The following is an 18,997-nucleotide window of genomic DNA, read 5'->3' as shown; positions in this document are numbered from 1 at the left end:
ATAAGTTTTGGGCGGGTCGTGAACGCCTCTCTGAGGGCGGTGTGTGGTGTCGTGTCCGGTCCGAGGAGCTCTGGCCGGCCTGAGGAGGACCGGGAAGACCGCGGACCCGTGTGGGCCCTGTGTGGGTGAGTTTCAACCGGGTTTTCCACTGTTAGCTCATGTTTCAGTTTCACCTGGACCCACAGATGTGATGTTCACCAGTTTCCGGATTCCCGCTCATAAAACCAAGTGTGAGGTTGTTATAAACACAGTGTTCATGAGTCATTTTAATAAAATCCAAACCGTCACTGTATAAGATTGAAAAAACAGTTTTAGTACTTTAAATTTAACGGAAAATAATTAATTTAGGTTTTTAATTGACTGAAATATCGTCAACGTTGGATCAGTGAACGAATAAACGCTTTATGAAAGAATGGAACATTGTTTCATGCAATTATTGTTATAATGGTCATTTAAACACATGTTGACAGAAGAAAAACAGCACAAATATATTAGTTCTTATAATTCTAATAATAGGGTATTATCACATAACTTCTTTGCATGGTCTGGACACTTTTTTAAATACTTTCCACCCATAAACAGAGTGGGATGCTTGGACAATGTGACAACTAAATATAATTATCTGAATATATAAATATCTTAAACTAAACAAAATGACATCATATAAAGCACCTACATACGGATAGTTATGTTAATCATCTTCCTCCATTTCAAAAACACTAAAGGATTTTTATTTTATTTTTTTGGTATGAATTCCATGAATAGCTGAATAACTAAAACAAATCATTAGTCAACTCCCATTACTCATAATCTTAGGTGTTACAACATTTAACATAGTGTGCATCACTTATGTGCACCCCAGTTAATGTATTTTATTATTTTAATAATTTATTTGATAATCAGGAAAACTTAACATTTTGACTTAAACCATTAATTTGACTAATTCTGTTATTTTTTGTGCCATTAGCAGCTATCTTAAAGTTTGTGGAGTTAAATCAACATTAATTTATTGTGCCTGTGCGGCGGCCATCTTGGTACAGGACCACCCCCCTACAGCACATTAGGTCTATAGATGAATGACATGTTTACACTATTAAAGTGTATCATTAATCACTCAGTTGTTAACATATAATCACGGGACCCAGAAAATGTGTTTTTAAGTCTTTACAACAATTACATGTCATTTATCAGACGCTCTGATCCAAAGCAACGAACAACATAAGCAGTTAGAGTGAAGGGACTTGATCAACATCCCACAGTGATGGACCAGGTTGGATTCAAACCCGTGACCTTCCGATTACGCTGAATAACACGTAAGTGAACTGGTTACAATGGACAGAATCAGGTGATTTCACCGCTCACTCAATATTATTCCTTATGTACTTTACCTATGATAGTCAATCCACTGAATGTAGTTTGTGCTGCTTATTCAGTCAGGTCATAGAATTGGAAACTGAATTTATTTGTATTTGGGTTGGAAAACCAGCCTTTTGAACATTATTCAAGCGTCCTGTATCAAGTCCAAGTTTAGTCCCACATGACTGACATAGACATGCATAGAAGCTTTATCACCAGTTGTGTGTGAAAGTGTGATCATGTGACATCATACATCATACCTCTGGTATTACAGACATAACAAAAGTACACTGATGATAAATAGAAACATTCACGTTAACCTGTTAATAAGTCTCTTTTATTAGGTTGAATCAGATCAGATCATTGCGTGACTAAAAAATATGATTAATGCATGACATTTTGTAATAAAAAATAAATACTAAATCAAAATGTTCTCACTATAATGAATTAGACCCACTTTTAATCAATCAATGGTAAATACAGTATATTGGCCTGGGGTGGAATATGATAATAAATGAGCAAATTAGAAGTTATTGCTCTACAGGCTGTTGGGACCAGTTACCAGTTAAGTCATGGGTACAATGGTTTTTAGTCTAAATCAGTTTAGTATGTAATAATTTTACATTTTGTATGAGAAAAAAAAGACATTTAAATTCCTAAATGCATCATAACTCAACCTGTATTCAATTTTAGACTAAAGTAAAGGTTCAACAGAAAATTAAGACAAAACCAAACTTTCCAGTTAAAATGTCCAGTTACTATTTATAATTAATTATCACTGTGAAAGGTTTACTATTGTCATAGCAGTAGTTTTTCCACCTATTGTTTGTCTGTAGTGTTTCTATTATAGTCGTCACATAAAGCCGTGTTGTATCACAGTGTGATCTACTCAGTGGTGACGACACTAGGACACAATAGTTGACTGTCAGTACGACACAGAGGGAACTGTTTTCATTGAGTGTCTGTCCCTCATCCAGTGTTTAGTAAATACATGGAACCAACCTGAAGCTCCAGTTCTCCTTCTCCTCCTCCTCCTCCTCCTCCATTATCACTGTAAACAAAGCTGTGTGTGTTTTCAGTCAGATGGAGTCTCACAGACAGAGTCGCTCTGACATCACGATCCACAAGGGCCACGAGAACATGTTTGGGGTCAGGGTTCAGGTTCAGGGGGTCAAAGGTCAGCCGTTCGTGGTGCTGAACACCCCCTGCCAGGAGAACCACGGGGACATTTCTGTCATCAGTCACCAGGCTGGGTACCCCCCAGGCATAGCCAGGAGGACCCCCCCCTTTCATTACCAGAAGCACCCTGAGCTGCTGAGACCCTACGACCCCCACAGTAACCCCCTGAACCTGGTGGTTCCCCTACAGACCTCCCCCAGACCTGATGGGGACCCCCCTAAGGTGAGGGTCCCTCTGCCTGCTGAGGGGCCAGCTGAGGTGACCCCCACCCCACCAAGGCCCCCCACTTTAGTGGACACAGACTCCATCCTCTCTGTGGGGCGGCTCATCAGCCAGTTCAACAGCAGCCAGCGAAGGGGGCGGGGCCAAAGAAACAGGTTGAACCTGGAGGAGGGTCGAAGGTCACGCAGCGTGGACAGCAGTCGGACCTCTGACTCTTCATCATCATCATCCTCATCCAGCAGAGCTTCATCTCTGAGGGGAGTCAGGGGCGGGGGCCCTGCTGGGATGTACCCCCCCGGGTCAGCCAGGGCCCGCCTGCTCAGTGGAGAGGCAACGCTGAGCAACAGGAGAGATGGAGAGGCGACGGTGAGCAACAGGAGAGATGGAGTGGCAACACTGAGCAACATGAAAGATGGAGAAGCAACGCTGAGCAACAGGAGAGATGAAGAGGCAATGGTGATTAACAGGAGAGATGGAGAGACAACGGTGAGCAACAGGAGAGATGGAGAAGCAACGGTGAGCAACAGGAGAGATGGAGAGGCAACGTCGAGCAATAGGAGAGATGGAGAGGCAACGCTGAGCAATAGGAGAGATGGAGAGGCAACGTCCAGCAACAGGAGAGATGGAGAGGCAACACTGAGCAACAGGAGAGATGGAGAAGCAACAGTGAGCAACAGGAGAGATGGAGAGGCAATGTTGAGCAACAGGAGAAATAGAGAGGCAACGGTGAGCAACAGGAGAGATGAGACTGAGCTCCTCAGAACAGATCAACCCTCTGATGACAAAGATGTTCAGGTAAAAGTTTCTTGAAAATTAAGCTTTTGCGAATTAAAATGTCTTAGTTTGATGTTGTATTATTATTATTATTATTATTATTATTATTATTATTATTATTATTATTATTATTAGGTGACTCCTGATCTTCTGAGAGGACGACAGGAGCTCTCTGTGGATCCACCTGAAGATGAAACTAAACAGATGCTGTTGTGGTTCCTCAAGGATGGGTGAGTGCTTCCTGTTCAGAAATTATTTCATATCTTCAGCTCATTTTTTTATTAAAAGAATAATTTATTGAAAGCTGCTTTAGCTTTAGCTGCAGTTAGAACTCATAATTAATGTCTTTAGTCAGAATGCATTAAAGTCTGGGTTCAATCCCTGGTCTGTGGTCCATATCCTTGAATCTGCTGCATAGTTTATTTTTGCTCATCATCATAGTTTATTATGAGCAAAACCCTATTACTAAAAAACTAGTTTATGATTTTATAGATACTGATTAGGTTTGCTTTAATAGCAGTAATGATAAGTATATATAACATTTGTGACAACTTTATGATGACGTGACAAGACAAACTGACAGCGTGTGAGCAAAAGGCAGGACTTGTGCTACGGGTAGGGGAGCAGGTGTACCACAGGTAAAGGGGCGTGGCTACAGAGCAGGAGGCGGGGGATGAGAGGAGATCAGAAATAGAGCGAAGGGTCACAAACCAGATATGAGCATATGTACACAACCTGACCTGTGACAACTTATAATATAAATAATTAGCATAGCACTGACCTGAGTACCTGAGGTATTAGGGGCCAGTTATTAGGGACCGTTTTTTTGAGTGATGGACTTAATGAATTGCAATAGGTTAACTGTACACAAGTTTTTTTTCAGTATTGGGGCTAAATTCAGATAAAAGTTGCAAATCTCTTGCACATATTTGTTATAAATTTCTAAAATATTGAACTTTAGAGGCTGTTTATGAAGCTTAGACAATCTGACACATTATATATGATATACTTATTATATCATTAGAGTTATTTATTCCTTCAGGCGGTTTAACTGGGTCCAAGTTACAAATCCACAGAGAAACGTGCAGTAAATGGTCAGTTATGAAATTATTATGAATATGAACATTTAATATGTTTGTTTGTTAAGGGTTTTTTGTTTTTAGTGTAGAATATTAGTGCTATATTTAGTTATTGCCTTGGGTTGTTAGTGATACAATATAAAAAACATTCTACTAAACTGAATAGATGAAAAGGCCAGAGCGTAAAACTATGAAAAAAACTCGATTCTGAACATGTTCTAGTTTATTTCCCTTATTCAGAGCAGTTAAAACTTTAGCAACTATAACACGTTGAGTCTTTCTGTGGAATAAAAACATTTTTTCTTTTGCTGACTCATCAGTTAGTCCAGCTTGTGGTCCAGATTACATTGTGTATTTGGGGGTTTCCTGCTCCAGCTATGTGTGCTTAAACACTGCAGTAGTCAGGAATGCAAAGCAACAACTAGTTTTTACTGATAAAATAAGAGCCAGCGGTGCCTCTCGTGCCCTTTAGAAAAACGAACAGCGCAGAAGTGATATTGTCGATATCTGAACCAAAATACATACTGTAGAAAGTGATGAGTGATGATGTCACTCTGTCTCAGGACGACGGACGACGACTCCACCACCCAAAGAAAACTACGTCTGCTGCTCGAGAGGATCAACACGCTGAAGTGGAAAACTGCAGAGAATGTGGAGGAGGAGGAGGAAGTGAGTTTAAGTTTGAGTTGTTTGTGAATCAATGCGAATCATATAATGCACTGACACATCCTACGTGTGCTGGGTGCAGCTGTTGAAATACTCTTGTTGAATGTGTTTCCTCTGATTGTGAAGGATGTAAAAGTGCTTCGGGAGAAACAGGAAACTTTGGAGACCGAGGTGTTTCAGTTAAAGACCAAACTAGACACTGAGTTAAAGGTACGGCGCTTCCTTTTTCACACTGGACTCCCTTCCACGTCTCTTTCCTCATTCGCTTCGTTGTTGTTGTTGTTGTTGAAGAATGAAATGACATTAGCCAAAGCCTGTGAGAAGGCAAGAACAGAGAAGAAGAAACTTCAGGAGGAGCTGATCAGGAGTCAGGCTGAGCTCTGCAAACTAAGGGACAAACTGGTGGAAATAGAAGCTGTACTTCAATCAACCAAAGAGGAGTAAGAAACAATAATTACTTCTGTTATTGTTTCAAATATCAATAATCACAGTTTTAGAATTAAAGAGTAACTAAACCCCAAACCCACTTTTTTCTGCTGTACACATATGTATTTGGGTGTTAGTAGTCAGTAGTGCTGTATATTAATCCTAGTTACATTCTTCACATTTTAGTAAAAGTATTTTAATTTTGTATATTTAGCTGTAAAATGTCAGAGTGACTGCCCTCTAAGGGTTGAACGCTGCTATTACAGTAGAATTTTGCTATTGGCTGAAACGGATTCTTTAGATTCTCCTGCTTCATTTTTTAAATTTTCCTCCTAGTGGCAGGTCAGCAGAAGTAGGGGATTAGTTACTCTTTAAAGGTCTTCAGTCATGCTATTTTTTCACCCATCTCCATTAGTTATAAGAACCCAAAAATGTAGTATTTGAGGTTTATTTTCCCAAACTCAACTGTTTTTCAGAGTTTTAGCCTCTGAAATTCACTTTCTGAGCAACTCTACACAAAACAGGCTGATTTGCGGCCTACTTATGCATATTCATGAGTGGGCGTGTCTATAGATGGGACACTGACTTCCTCCTCCCTGCACGGTGACGTAGGGCCAGAGGACGGCCCACCCTCCTCCCACCCACTCCGTAGCCGAGCTCATGCTGCTTTATAAACATGAGACAGAGCGTGGGGCGGGTCGTTCACCGGTGCATACATAGACTGTAGAAAATACTTACATAGCACTGCGCGAAGGACCCTGAAATGTTCACCTTCGTCTGTTTACATGTCAATCATGGCAGAGAGCTTCCTGGAGGTGCGGCTTCTCCAGCTCAGGCCGCGTCAAATTCGTCATCAATTGGAGCGAGGTGTAGGGCTCACCCTGCAGTAAGAAAGGAGCAAACCACCCTCTAAACTACAATTGAGGGAATCAATGAAAAAAACACTTTGGACATGTGTATGAAGCCCTAATAGGACCTTTATGATGTTTAACGCACAGAAAAGTCCATTTAGCTTAACACGGGCTCTTTAAGGACATGTTCATGATAGGACTTTAAATTGTGCTGAATGTCTTAATTTAAAAACCTGCCCACATCTTTATTGTTTGTTCCCAGGCTGTCTCAGATGAAAGCAGAGAGACAAAGATCCAAAGCAGAGATGAAGGACCTTCAACACCAGCTCTCTGAGATGCACGACGAGCTGGACCGAGCTCAGAGGTCAGAGGTCGTCAGCACGGAACACATCCTGCAGCAGGTAAACACACAGGAAGTGATGCACATGTCAGTCAAGCTTAATTAACGTGCGTGCGTGCGTGTTGTGTGTGTGTAGCTCAGAGCAGACTTCCAGGTGGTGCAGGAGGTGAAGGAGCAGCAGGAGGAGGAGCTGAAGGCTCTAAAGGCAGCGCCTGAAAGAAGAGGTAGCAACTCATGACAGATACATGGGTTTCTATGAAGGAGGAGTTTGAGATGGAGCTGGAGAAGCTGCTCACAGACCTGGACCAGATAGAGAGGTACGAATGATAAACCACATCCTAGAGTCTATAGTTTAATCTGACATGTTGAGTCATGTTCTGTCTCAGACTAACACAGTGCTGAGTCAGCAGAAGATGCAGGTGGAGGAGGAGGGAGGGGGGTTGTTCAGGTGCAACTGAAGGAGCTGAATGTGGAGAAAACAGCAGCTGAACATGAGGATAGAACTGCTGAGTCAGTGTTTGCAGGAGTCAAAGAGCTCTGAGCTTCTGATGGAGCAGAGGACCAAGCAGCTGGAGGTGGGAATTATTTATCCATTAATAATAATAATGATTAACAGTAAATAAATGAATAACCGGATGGATGTCACTATTGTTTTAGTTTTTAGAGGCTGTGACAGATTATTTTTTTATGTTGTACTTTATTTGTTATTTTTATGTTGTCTTTTAGAGGGAGAAGCAGCAGGTTGAGGAAATGCTGAAGGACGTGAGCAGGAAGGAGGACGAGATGTGTCTATCAAACCAAGCGTTGCTGACTCGATTGGAAGATGTTCAGGTATTATTATTATATTATTATTATTATTATTATTATTATTAGAGATCATTAAATGCTTTGTCACATCTATGACATAAAAGCTTGTGTTCTGACAGGGCGAAGCTGACGAAGCTGAACCATGAGCATCGGGAGCTGAAAAGAGAAGCTGAAAGAAGAGAGGAAACAAACGGAGGAGATGTGGAGGACCAAAGCGGAGCTGGAGGATGAGAAGAGGCTCCAGGACCGAGCAAGTGGAGCAGCTCCAGAGGAAGGTAATATATTAAATTTCACTTCTATAATCAGCACACACACTAACAGCTCTTTGTGTTTGTAGATGAACAGCATCATGGAGGAGTGTGAGGCGTCCACAGATGTTTCTTCAGAACCAGGGTCCGATGAGGTCAGAGAGAGAGTCAGAGGGATATAGATGATCTACGGAGACAGCTGCAGGAGAAAGGAGCCGAGCTGGGAAAAATCCAGACAAGCTGCAAAAAAACCTGCAGGAAGAGGTGTGGAGCTCTATCCTGCTGAGTCAGCATGCTGAGTTCATCATCCAGTCACTGTCAGGCTGAGCCTCAGAGAGTTGACTGAGATGGGTGGATTGTACATGTTTTTTCCAGCTGCTTCCTCTGGAGGACGAGTTGCGTCGCTTGTCGCTCAGAGCTTCAGGATGTTGAGCTGAGGAATCAGAAGCTCCAGCAGAGGGTGGAGGAGCTGGAGCAGAGCCCACGCCTCCACACTGGACGAGCGGGAGCGGCAGATCAAACTGTTTGAGGTAAACATCTGTGAACATCTGTATTTACTTATTCATAATAAACAAATACATTTAACTTTTACATTGCTTTCCAAACATTTTCAAACAATTATAGTTATAACATAAAATTCATGTTCAACACCGACTCTTTCAAAGGAGAGAATTATCAGCTTTGTTACCACATACTTCATCGTTCATGATGACATCACTATTGTGTTTATTACAGCTAACATTAGAGTGTGTTGGCTAACATATATACAGAGAGACTCGTTCTCACACTCATGCATTCACGGGTATTTTGGGACACGTTACACGTGTTTTTACACTACAGGAGGAAGGAAATCAGAGTCTTCCAATTCTGAAAACTAAAAATTGCTGACAACACTACTTTTACAGTCAAATAACCAACTATGTAGACAATTTCTGTTGTAACTTTGAAGCAAACAAAGTCAAATCTATATATCTAATAAATCATGGATAGTCTGTCTGTGTGTGTGTGCGACGCAGTGTCTGACCAGCTTGCGCATGCCCCCATGGTGAGCATCCGTTATTTTGGACGATGCACACCAGTCTAACGCACGCGTACCTATTTGCTTAGCTTTCACTAAACTTACCTTATTTACGTAGTTAGGTGTAGTGGCAGGTGTGGCATGAGTGAAGCTATAGCGATCAGGTGCGCTTTATTATGTATCACTGCGTGACATTTAAACGCTTAGAAAAAGTTGTCAGGCGTGCAGACGTACACACATGTGCAAGTCAGTAAGTGTGTGTGAGTGTTGAGTGTTGTATCCTGTCCAATCACAGCAACGATCTGACTCAGAGCGTAACACTACAGTTACTACCACTCTATGGACGGGTGTAGTGACACAGACTGTAACCAGACTAAATGGTGGTCTGTTATACACTCACACACACACACACACTGACTTGTATACGCCTGCTCGCCTTGACGCCTAATATTTTTTTCCAAGTGTTTACATGTCACCTGTGTATTGTGCCCGTGTACCCATTCTAAGTCTATGGGAAATGTAGATCAGATGTGCAGGCGCAGGCTACGCGTTCGTTACGCGTTCGACAGACTGGTGCGCATGAATTTGTGTGAGAGTGCCGGCCTAAGAAATGTTTAATGCTAAATAAATAGTTTCATTTTTACAAATGTATGTCTTTTATCAGATTCTACCTAAACCGCAGCATTGGTACAAACTTTATCATGTGCATGTCCCATAGAATTAAACCAGGGAAATTTCACACGCTATTTTATTTTGCACCCGCAAATATAGCCCTTTATAACACTACACAGTACAGAGTATGTACACCTTTTTGTACATCCAACCTTCAAACACATACTCATTTGGCCATAATTGACAACTCTACTTAAGCTCCTCCCACTATATGAATACATACTTCCGACGGGCACTGTACTAGTCCTATATTTAAGAATGATTAAGGCTATGGATTGATATTATTGACGATGTGTTGTAAGGTGCTAACTTGTGTTTGTCCAATCTAAGTTATTGTTGATTCTAAAGCTTCTGTTTGCAGGAGAAAGTAACTCAACCTGTCTGGGTGTCTTCATCAAACATTTGCTGTAGTCAGCTTTGTTTAATGTTTAAAGTTCAGTAGCAGATGGGTCTATGTTATTGGGTTTTTAGAGCCTTTACTGTATGTTTTGTATATAAAGTTTGTTAGTTTAATAGTTTAACTTTGCATAGCAACAATTAAACGTTTGAATTGTTGTGTTGTCTCCTCAGGGACGCATTGGTCAGCTGGAGGATGACCTCAGTGAGGAGCGAACCAGCGCTGACCGTCTGATAGAACGTTTGGACAAAACCAAAGAGCAGGTGCTGTGCTTTTATCTCATTCTGAGTAAATAATTCAATCATTTATCAGTAAGTAAGTAAGCATTTATCAATGCTGAAGATGGAAGTCTGGACCATACTTTGTTTTTATTCCATAACAGACAAAGGACTGAGAGCTCAGAAAGCTGCTGACACAAATCTATCGAAAATGTTTAGTTTATGGATTCATTTGAACCTGAAATAAAACAAGAGTTTGGAATGAAACTGTGAAACAACCAGTAAAATGGTGCAACTCGCTAGAAGTAGAAACATGTTTTTGGTAAAACCAGGTGAATAACGTGAACACAGTTTCTCCTGAAAACAATATTCCTGCTGTTGCACAAAGATCATTCGGAATTATAAGTGTTCTTGCTTTGTGTTTACATGGAAATAGTAACTCCCGAACTGAGGTTTACATGGAAAACCGGTTTATTTGGCTTTAGTTAACTCCGCTTTAGGTCTGGGGGTTGGGAAGGCTCTGATTGGAGAGGGGGCGAACATGACGTATCACGTCGGTCACGTTTATCGGGAGAAACACACAACAAACCTTTAATTGTCAGCTGTAACACAGAAAACCACACATGAGAACTGTTTTCACCTTTATTTTTAGCAGCTCAACAATAACACACTTTGGTTCACGGAGCGGAAGAGATAGGAACTAATCACCGGTAAATAAAGTTCAGTAAAACTCCGATGTGCGCATGTTTATGCCTCCGTCCACCCACTTTTTCATTACATCCATGTCTTTTAAGGCTCTTATTATTATAATGTCGGCTCTCGTCTGGGTGGCCATGTTGGATTATGTTGTCACCCAGCACGTCATCGCACGCACACTTAAGTTTAATTCGGAATTAAATTAGCATTAGGAATTAAGGCTAAAGAGGAATTAACGAGTACATACAGTACATACAGTACACAGGTATCATATATATACATTAAAGCTCCTTTTTATTCCCAACATCTTGTTCAGCAAACAATCAAAAGTCCTTCCTAATACTTTGCCTTTTTTTTGACTGATAGCTCTGTTAAACTCATGTGATAAATCTCAATCTAAATTGCAAATGACTGGCAAAAATTCACTTATTAACACAAAAATTTTAAAAATACACAAACGGCATTTACACAGCTTGGAGATGTTGATAATTTATTGGCTCTGTACATGAAAACAGATGTTTGAAAAGGCCATTTTTCCATTAATTCCAGTTGTTCGTGTGAGAGCAAAATTCAAAGTGCGATAGAAAATTCTGTTTTTGAGATAAAATTCAGATTCTAGAATCTAATCAGGATCTACAATGACTCCAAAATGATGTAATTTTTTCAATGAACATAGAAAACGTGTTTAGCAAGTATATATTAACATTAGCATTTATAGTCTTTGATGCACTGTAGGCTCAATTGTTTGATAAATCATAAATGTGTGTGTTTGGATGGTTTGTGTAGGACAGGTTTGGTGTCAGTTGAACAACATTATGGGAGGAGATCAGTTGAAAAAAACAGCGTGATGGAGCGCATAATTTGCAATAATTTTAAATGTACAAAAGTTTTTCAGTATTGGGGCAATATTTTAGTGAAAGTTACAAATCTGTAGCACATGTGGTTGATTTGTTGATTATTGGCCTGTTTTAACAGCTGAGATTGTGTTCCACTGGATCCTTAAGTATAGAAATAAAGCTTTATAAATGATACTTTATATTTCATCTTTATTTCATCTTTATTTCATCGTGCTCTTTTATTCTTTTTGCTGAATGGCCAACAGTTTTCCACGTGTACTAAATGATATGTTCTAGTAAAAGGCTGAAGCTCAGTGTGTTTCCTCTGGGTGTTTAACAGATGGATAACATGAGAAACGAGCTGATGATGGAGAGATCTGCTAGACACGACCTGGAGTGTGATAAGATGAGTCTGGAGAGACAGGTAAAGTAATCTCACATTATTTATATCATTTATATCTTTCACACACTGGCCTTTCTGATGTTTCTTTCTAAAATAAATAAAATGATTTTAAACTAACAGCTCCACAAGATTTCTAGATATATGAATATATGTTTTTTCCAGACCTGCTGGAGTCTATCCAGCTTATGAATGAAGTATACATTATTATTAGTGAGGATCCATTTCAAACCCTTTTTTCACCTATTTCAACTTTTTTTCAACTTTTTCAAGTTTTTTCACCCTTTTCAACTTTTTTTCACCTTTTTCAGCTCTTTTCAAGTTTTTGCAACTTTTTTCCTTTTTTCACCTTTTTCAACCCTTTTCAACCTTTTTGACCTTTTCCAACTTCTTTTCACTTTTTCAACTTCTTTTCACTTTTTTCAACCTATTTCAACCTTTTCAACCTATTTCAACCTTTTCAACCTATTTCAACCTTTTCAACCTATTTCAACCTTTTCAACCTTTTTGCTAATGCTAGGTTAATGCTTAGCTAATGCTAGGTTAGGGTTAATGCTATGCTAATGCTAGGTTAGTGCTAATGCTAGGTGAATGCTAATGCTAGGCTAATGCAAGGTTAGGGTTAATGCTATGCTAATGCTAGGTTAGTGCTAATGCTAGGTTAGTGCTAATGCTAGGTGAATGCTAATGCTAGGCTAATGCAAGGCTAATGCCAATATTAGGCCAATGCTAACGCTAGTTGAAGGCTAATATTAGATTAATGCTAATGCTAGGCTAATGCTGATGGTAGGCTAATGCTAACGGTAGGCTAATGCTAACACTAGGCTAATGCTTACATTAATGCTATGCTAATGCTAATGATAGGCTAATGCTAATTCTAGGTTAATGCTAACACTGGGCTAATGCTATTGCTAGGTTAAAGTTAACGCTAGGTTAATGCTAACAATAGGTTAATGCTAATGCTAGGCTAATGCTAATGCTAGGTTAATGTTAATGCTAGGCTAATGCTAACCTAATGTAGCGGCTAGCACCTGCATCCTCACTTGCATTTTCTTCAGGAGATGCAAATATTCTAGTTATTATTATGATAGGAGCCAGTCACATCATACCTCATTTCAGAAATTCTGATATTGTCAACGCTTTTACAGCAACTTGTCCACTAAGTGGTGAACTGCTGAGGTTCTCATGTGCTCTCAGTGAAGTCTGATAATGTTGAGGATTCAATGATTCAATGTTCCTAAATAAGTTGAACCAAAGTTCAAGAGCATTAAACATATGGAATCAGAATCTGGCCATGGTTGGCAAATTATTCCTGATTTTCCCTGTGAATGAGTTCTTGTTCCCTTTGGTTCATTAATAATGAGAATCTGTCAACATCTGTATATATAACATCTGTAAATATCAGAATCAGAAATACTTTAGTAATCCCAGGGGGAAATTACTTTTGTTACGGCTCCAGATATACAAACAACATACAGTATATAACATCTCTAAATACAACATCTATGTACACAACAACATCTGTAAATGCAAGGCTTTTAATGAGTCTGTACACAACATTTGTCCTCGTGTGTGTGTGTGTGAGTTGAATTTGATGAGTTGATATAAAATGACATGATTTTGTAGACGATCCAGAAGGTTCTGTAGAAAAATAATCCAAAACACATGTTGGAGCGTAATGTGGGTGTTTGGCTGGTTCTACAGCGCCACCTGCTGGTGGAGGTTTATTTAAACCAGTGGTGCCTAGTTATTTTTAATAGTTATTCCTGAACAATCGCCAAACATTAAAAATGTATTAAACTGGAATAAAAACAATGAACTGAAATCTGTTTTTCAGAATAAAGATCTGAAGAGCAGAGTGACACACCTGGAAGGAAACCAGAAGACAAACCAGGACTCATTCGTCTCTAAACTCAACAGTCGTATCCAGGAGCTGGAGGAGAGGCTACAAGGAGAAGAAAGGTACTGTGTGTCATTATTAGAAGGTTCTATCAGATGTTCATACCCTGTCCCTGTGTCTCTGATACTAATAATTATTTATTACTACCACAACCGCACCAGGAATGTGTTTAGTTACAGGAAGCTTGTTTCTTCTGCTCCCAGGGAAAACAAAGGCCTACAACAAGTCAACCGCAAACTGGAGCGTAAAATAAAGGAGATGAAGATCCAGTGTGATGAGGAGAACGTCAACCTGAAGAGTCAAAGAGACCAGGTAATGGTGGTGGTTGTGGTGGTGGTGGTGGTGGTGGTGGTGGGGGGGTGAGAATAAAATAAAATGACAAAATAATGACAGCTGTATATTGTGTTTACTTAATGAAATGTACTTTAGCTTTTATCACTCATGTACACAAACATTGGAGTAGAATGTGAATAAAAAGCTGAAATCATCCTCATATTGATTCCGAATCATATTTATTCATAGTCGTACCAGTGAAGATCAGCTCTGTCACTTTAACACCTATGGATAGGTCAAAGGGCACAGCAACCTTGTCTAGCCTAGAGCGGGATTTGAACTGCCAACCCTCAATTTATTAAACTGCCTCCATATTTGGTGCATATTTCCCTCACCACACATAAGGTATTTATAATTAAGAAAAATGTACTAAATTACTAAACTAAAACAAAAATTATATAATATTATTTATACAAAAAGTACATAAAACGAGAACAGAAATGCACAAAAATATACAAAAAGGCTCCAAAAACACAAAAAATTGCTCACATTACAGAAAAATACACCAAACAACAAAAATATGAAAATGACTCAAAATACACAAAACTAAAAATGTACACAAAAAATACACAAAATGACAACAGAAATGCACAAAACAACACCAAAAAAGATACAAAAATACACAAAATGACTCTAGAATCACACTACAATGGCAATAATTGTACAAAAAATGCACAAAAAGACAACAGAAAGATACAAAAATACACATAATGACTACAACAAAACATACATTACAGAAAAATACACCAAACAAAAAAAATATAAAAATAAGGGAAAAAAAACCAAACACATTTATCATGCACATGTCCCATAGAATTAAACCAGGCAAATTGCACACGCTATTTTACTTTGCACCCGCACATCCAACATTCAAACACATACTCATTTGGACATAATTAACTCATTCAGTGCCAGCCATTCAGAGATTTTCTACCCCCCGCAGTGCCAGCCGTTTTTGAGCATTTTGACTGATTTTTAAAGACCCACAGAATATTTTCTACTATGACTATCTGAAATCTGACACCAGATTCTGAAAGATTGAAGCCTTTACTTTCATCAAAAAAAAAATTAGTTTCTGGCTTGTTTCATTCTTTTGTAATCAGCCGTTGAATAAAGCAACTTTTACACAAATCTTCAGTTTCAGAGCAAAAAGCTGAGGAAATAGCCTTTTTGTAAAAAAAAACCCTGTCAGTGACTTTAAAGCTTTTTTTTTGCTTTAGTGACAACTCTAACATCTGAACATCGTTTGCTTATATAAAACTAAAAAAACCACACACAGACCGGGCTTTTGGCAAAATTACTATTATTTATCTATCTATGTCAGAGTTTAATGTATTTCTTACTGTATTTTGGCGTTCCTCCAACTTTCTCTCCTGTCAGTCTGCACACACGCAACTTCCTCCTCCTCCCAGACATGCAGAGTGTCACTACTTACCCCGTTTTTTTATGGTTTTATCTCACAATCGGCACATTATCCATGAATTCCACAGTTGCTCTGGTCGAGTGTGCGCTGCTGTGCGCTGCTGGGAACGTCAGCTCTGCACGTAGCGCCATTTTCTGTCTCGTAAACGCCTTTCTTTCTCCCTCTGAGCTCCGATGAGCATGGATGATCTCACATCCAAAGGTGCGCTGCTACTTCCTACATGTCACCTATTATTTTGCTATCTGGCTCACAGGCTGGGGGTATTTTGTACCCACCTCCACACCGCCCCTCCTTCCCCCTCCTCCTGACATGCAGGGATGACCTGTTTGGCCCGGTTAGTTGATGGTTTTATCTCACGATCACAACATTATCAATAATCCACTCAGGTCCACACATGTTCTGTGTTAGTATGTGGTGCTGTGAGCTGCTGGATACGTCACAATATCACTTCATAGAGCCATAATCTCACTTCTTTTCCTGCTTCTTCCTCTTTTGCTGGATAGCATCAGTGGCTATTCTCTCATCTAAAGTTGCACTGCTGCCATCTTCAGGACACAGTTGGTCACTACAACACCCCACAGCTTAGATATTGATGAGGGACCTCCGCCAGGGTGTTTTCTAGTAATCCCAGTGAAAAAATGCAAGTGACGAGATATCTCGTCAATGACACTGAGCGTTTGGATTTGAAATGACGAGATATCTCGTCAATGGCACTGAGTGAGTTAACAACTTTCCTTAAACCCCTCTATATGAATACATACTTCCGACGGGCACTGTGCTAGTTAATGTAAAACAAGATCATCAAACAGACTGAGTGTCCCAGTCAGACCCTCTTTAGACAGTGGTGATGTTTGCAGCTGACTCAGAGGTTGAAACATGTGATGTTTGCAGCTGACTCAGAGGTTAAAAACATCCAAACGTCAGATGGACGAAGCCGAGGCAGAGATCGAGCGTCTGGAAAACGCCAAGAAGAAGCTTCAGAGGGAAGTGGACGAGCAGATGGTGACCAATGAGCAACTTCACGACCAGCTGAGGAACCAGATGAGGTGATTACCTTTTAATCCAACACACCAGTGGTTCTAAACTCCTGGTTTGCCAAACAAAAGCTGTTGGTCTTTTTTTAAAGATGATTGATTCATGCGTCACAGGCCTGTTTTATAGACCCTTTGATTGTTTGTAAACATTATGACGTATTTTGTTGGGCGGGGCTTAGCCTGGAAGCAAACCACCATAGATATATATCAACACAAGATGACTTACCCGTGCTGTTAGACAATGAGGAGCGACGTAGCAACGTGGCGGCCATCTTCCCTCAGGCAGCGGGCCCCGCTCATTACATTGATGTCAGTGGTGCATGTACTATTTAAATAACCGTGACTTGCTCAATTTTCTTTTTTTAGTTCTTTTTTCAAGACATTAAGAGTTGGAGTAGGTGTTGTTCTTTACCTTTTTCTTGACAGTTTCAGCGATGTCTCTCGCCTTCCTCAGACACTTAATATCTGGAAAAAAGAACCAAAAAACACCTACAGTAGTAAGAAGACATGATGAACGTTTTTGAGCTATTGCTCAATTTTCAACCAATTTCCAAACGGCAAGCGTCAATTTCAACATGTACAAGCATCCTATGTCATACCTACGTATAATAAGGTTTGGGTCTGGGGAGCTCTGGGGGAGGCTTGGTCGGTGCCCCTGGGGGCCAGCGGGGCGATTTGGCGGCTGGGGATTGGCGGCTGGGGATGTGTTCATCGTCCCTGGGTGGCTACTCCTGGTGCTGCTTCTATTCCGGGTCCTTCTGGCCTGGGGTCCAGTCCCTGCTGGCTCTGGGCCCACCGACGGGTGCCCGCCGGATCCCAGTTTGGCGCGGCTCTTGCCGTCTGCTGGGCGTGGGCCTTGGCTCCTCTGCTGGGGTCTCGGGCGAGGGGCTCTCTGGGCTCTCCCCTCGGGGAGTTGGGTGGGGGGGGCGGATGTTGGCGGGGGGCCTTGGGGTTAGGGGTTGGGGTCGGTGGCAGGGTGCGCTGGGTCGGCTCCTTGGGGTTTTCTCGAGTGTGTATGTGGGGGGCGGTGGCTGCCTTTCGACTTGGGATCTTGGGGGGCTGCTCGGCCGTGGGGGGGTTGCCTGGCTCCCGCTCTTTCTGCTGGCCTGGCTGCACCTGCGGTTTTGGGGCAGTGCTTGGGTTTGCAGTAGCGGTTTTTGCACATACATTGGTCTACGATGTACTGGCATGCCTTGGGTTGTGGGATAAAACTCGTATTGGGCTTAACTTTAAACACATTGATCCCAAATACCTGTTTTAGGTATTACCACTCACTCTTTCCCTCTGTCCACAGCCACCACCATTATAGCTAAGCTTCACACTTGTCACCAGAATGGCTTGATCAACACAATAAGCACAATATGCACATCTACAACTTCACATTACACTCTCACTTTAAAATAATCAACTCTTCCCCACCCTTTCCATTTACCACCTCGAGTCTCTCCTCCCTGTTTTTAATTGCAATAACAAAACATGCCATGCTGTCTTAAAAAGATTGTACTTCTTGTAGTGTTGACCGTTGACAGCATGTGCTGACAAGGTAAAAAAATGAAAAAGAATGTCAGAAGATCAGTTGTCTGAGGTAAGATGGCCGCCGTTGAGCTACGCTAACAAATCCCGCTTGCGTCATTTAGTGTTTGTAAATATCTATGCTTTAACCACTTGTGACGTGGGCCATTCAGGGTTTTATTTGTACTTTAGTACAGTTCTTTTAAATTAATGTAAATGTAAACTGTATTGATTTGGTTCATGGTTTGTTAACGAACGTTAACTCAGAGTAGGTGTGAACCAATGCACTACACTAAATCCGTCTGCTTTGAAATATCAGTAATTTGGATGTTTTCACTTTAACAGGCGCAGGAAAAAGTCTTCTTCTTTTCTCAAAGACGTGGACGATGACGTGGCGGACTGGGACCAGTTTGGATCAGAACGACCCACTAATCTTTAAAAACAGGAGATACTTGTGAACATTCCTAACTTGCTCTCACTAAACTTACTCAGGCGTGAGTGTCTCTGACCCCTACTGGCAACAAGTGTAACTGCAACTTTAACTGTATCTGTTCTGCTGTCTTTGTTGGAGGCAAATAACAAAAGAAACCAAATGTTAAATATTGAATAA

General features: G+C 40.7%; 1 pseudogene; it reads left to right on the top strand.

Moving 5' to 3' along the window:
- On the top strand, window positions 1–18,970 carry LOC114465058 (cingulin-like protein 1; annotated as a pseudogene).
- Window positions 18,971–18,997: the final 27 nt, after the last annotated feature.

The sequence above is a fragment of the Gouania willdenowi genome, chromosome 6 (assembly GCF_900634775.1).
Source record: "Gouania willdenowi chromosome 6, fGouWil2.1, whole genome shotgun sequence".
In the NCBI taxonomy this organism is placed as follows: Eukaryota; Metazoa; Chordata; class Actinopteri; order Blenniiformes; family Gobiesocidae; genus Gouania; species Gouania willdenowi.
The sequence above is the reverse complement of the archived record's forward strand: the minus strand, read 5'-3'. Positions and strand labels throughout refer to the sequence as shown.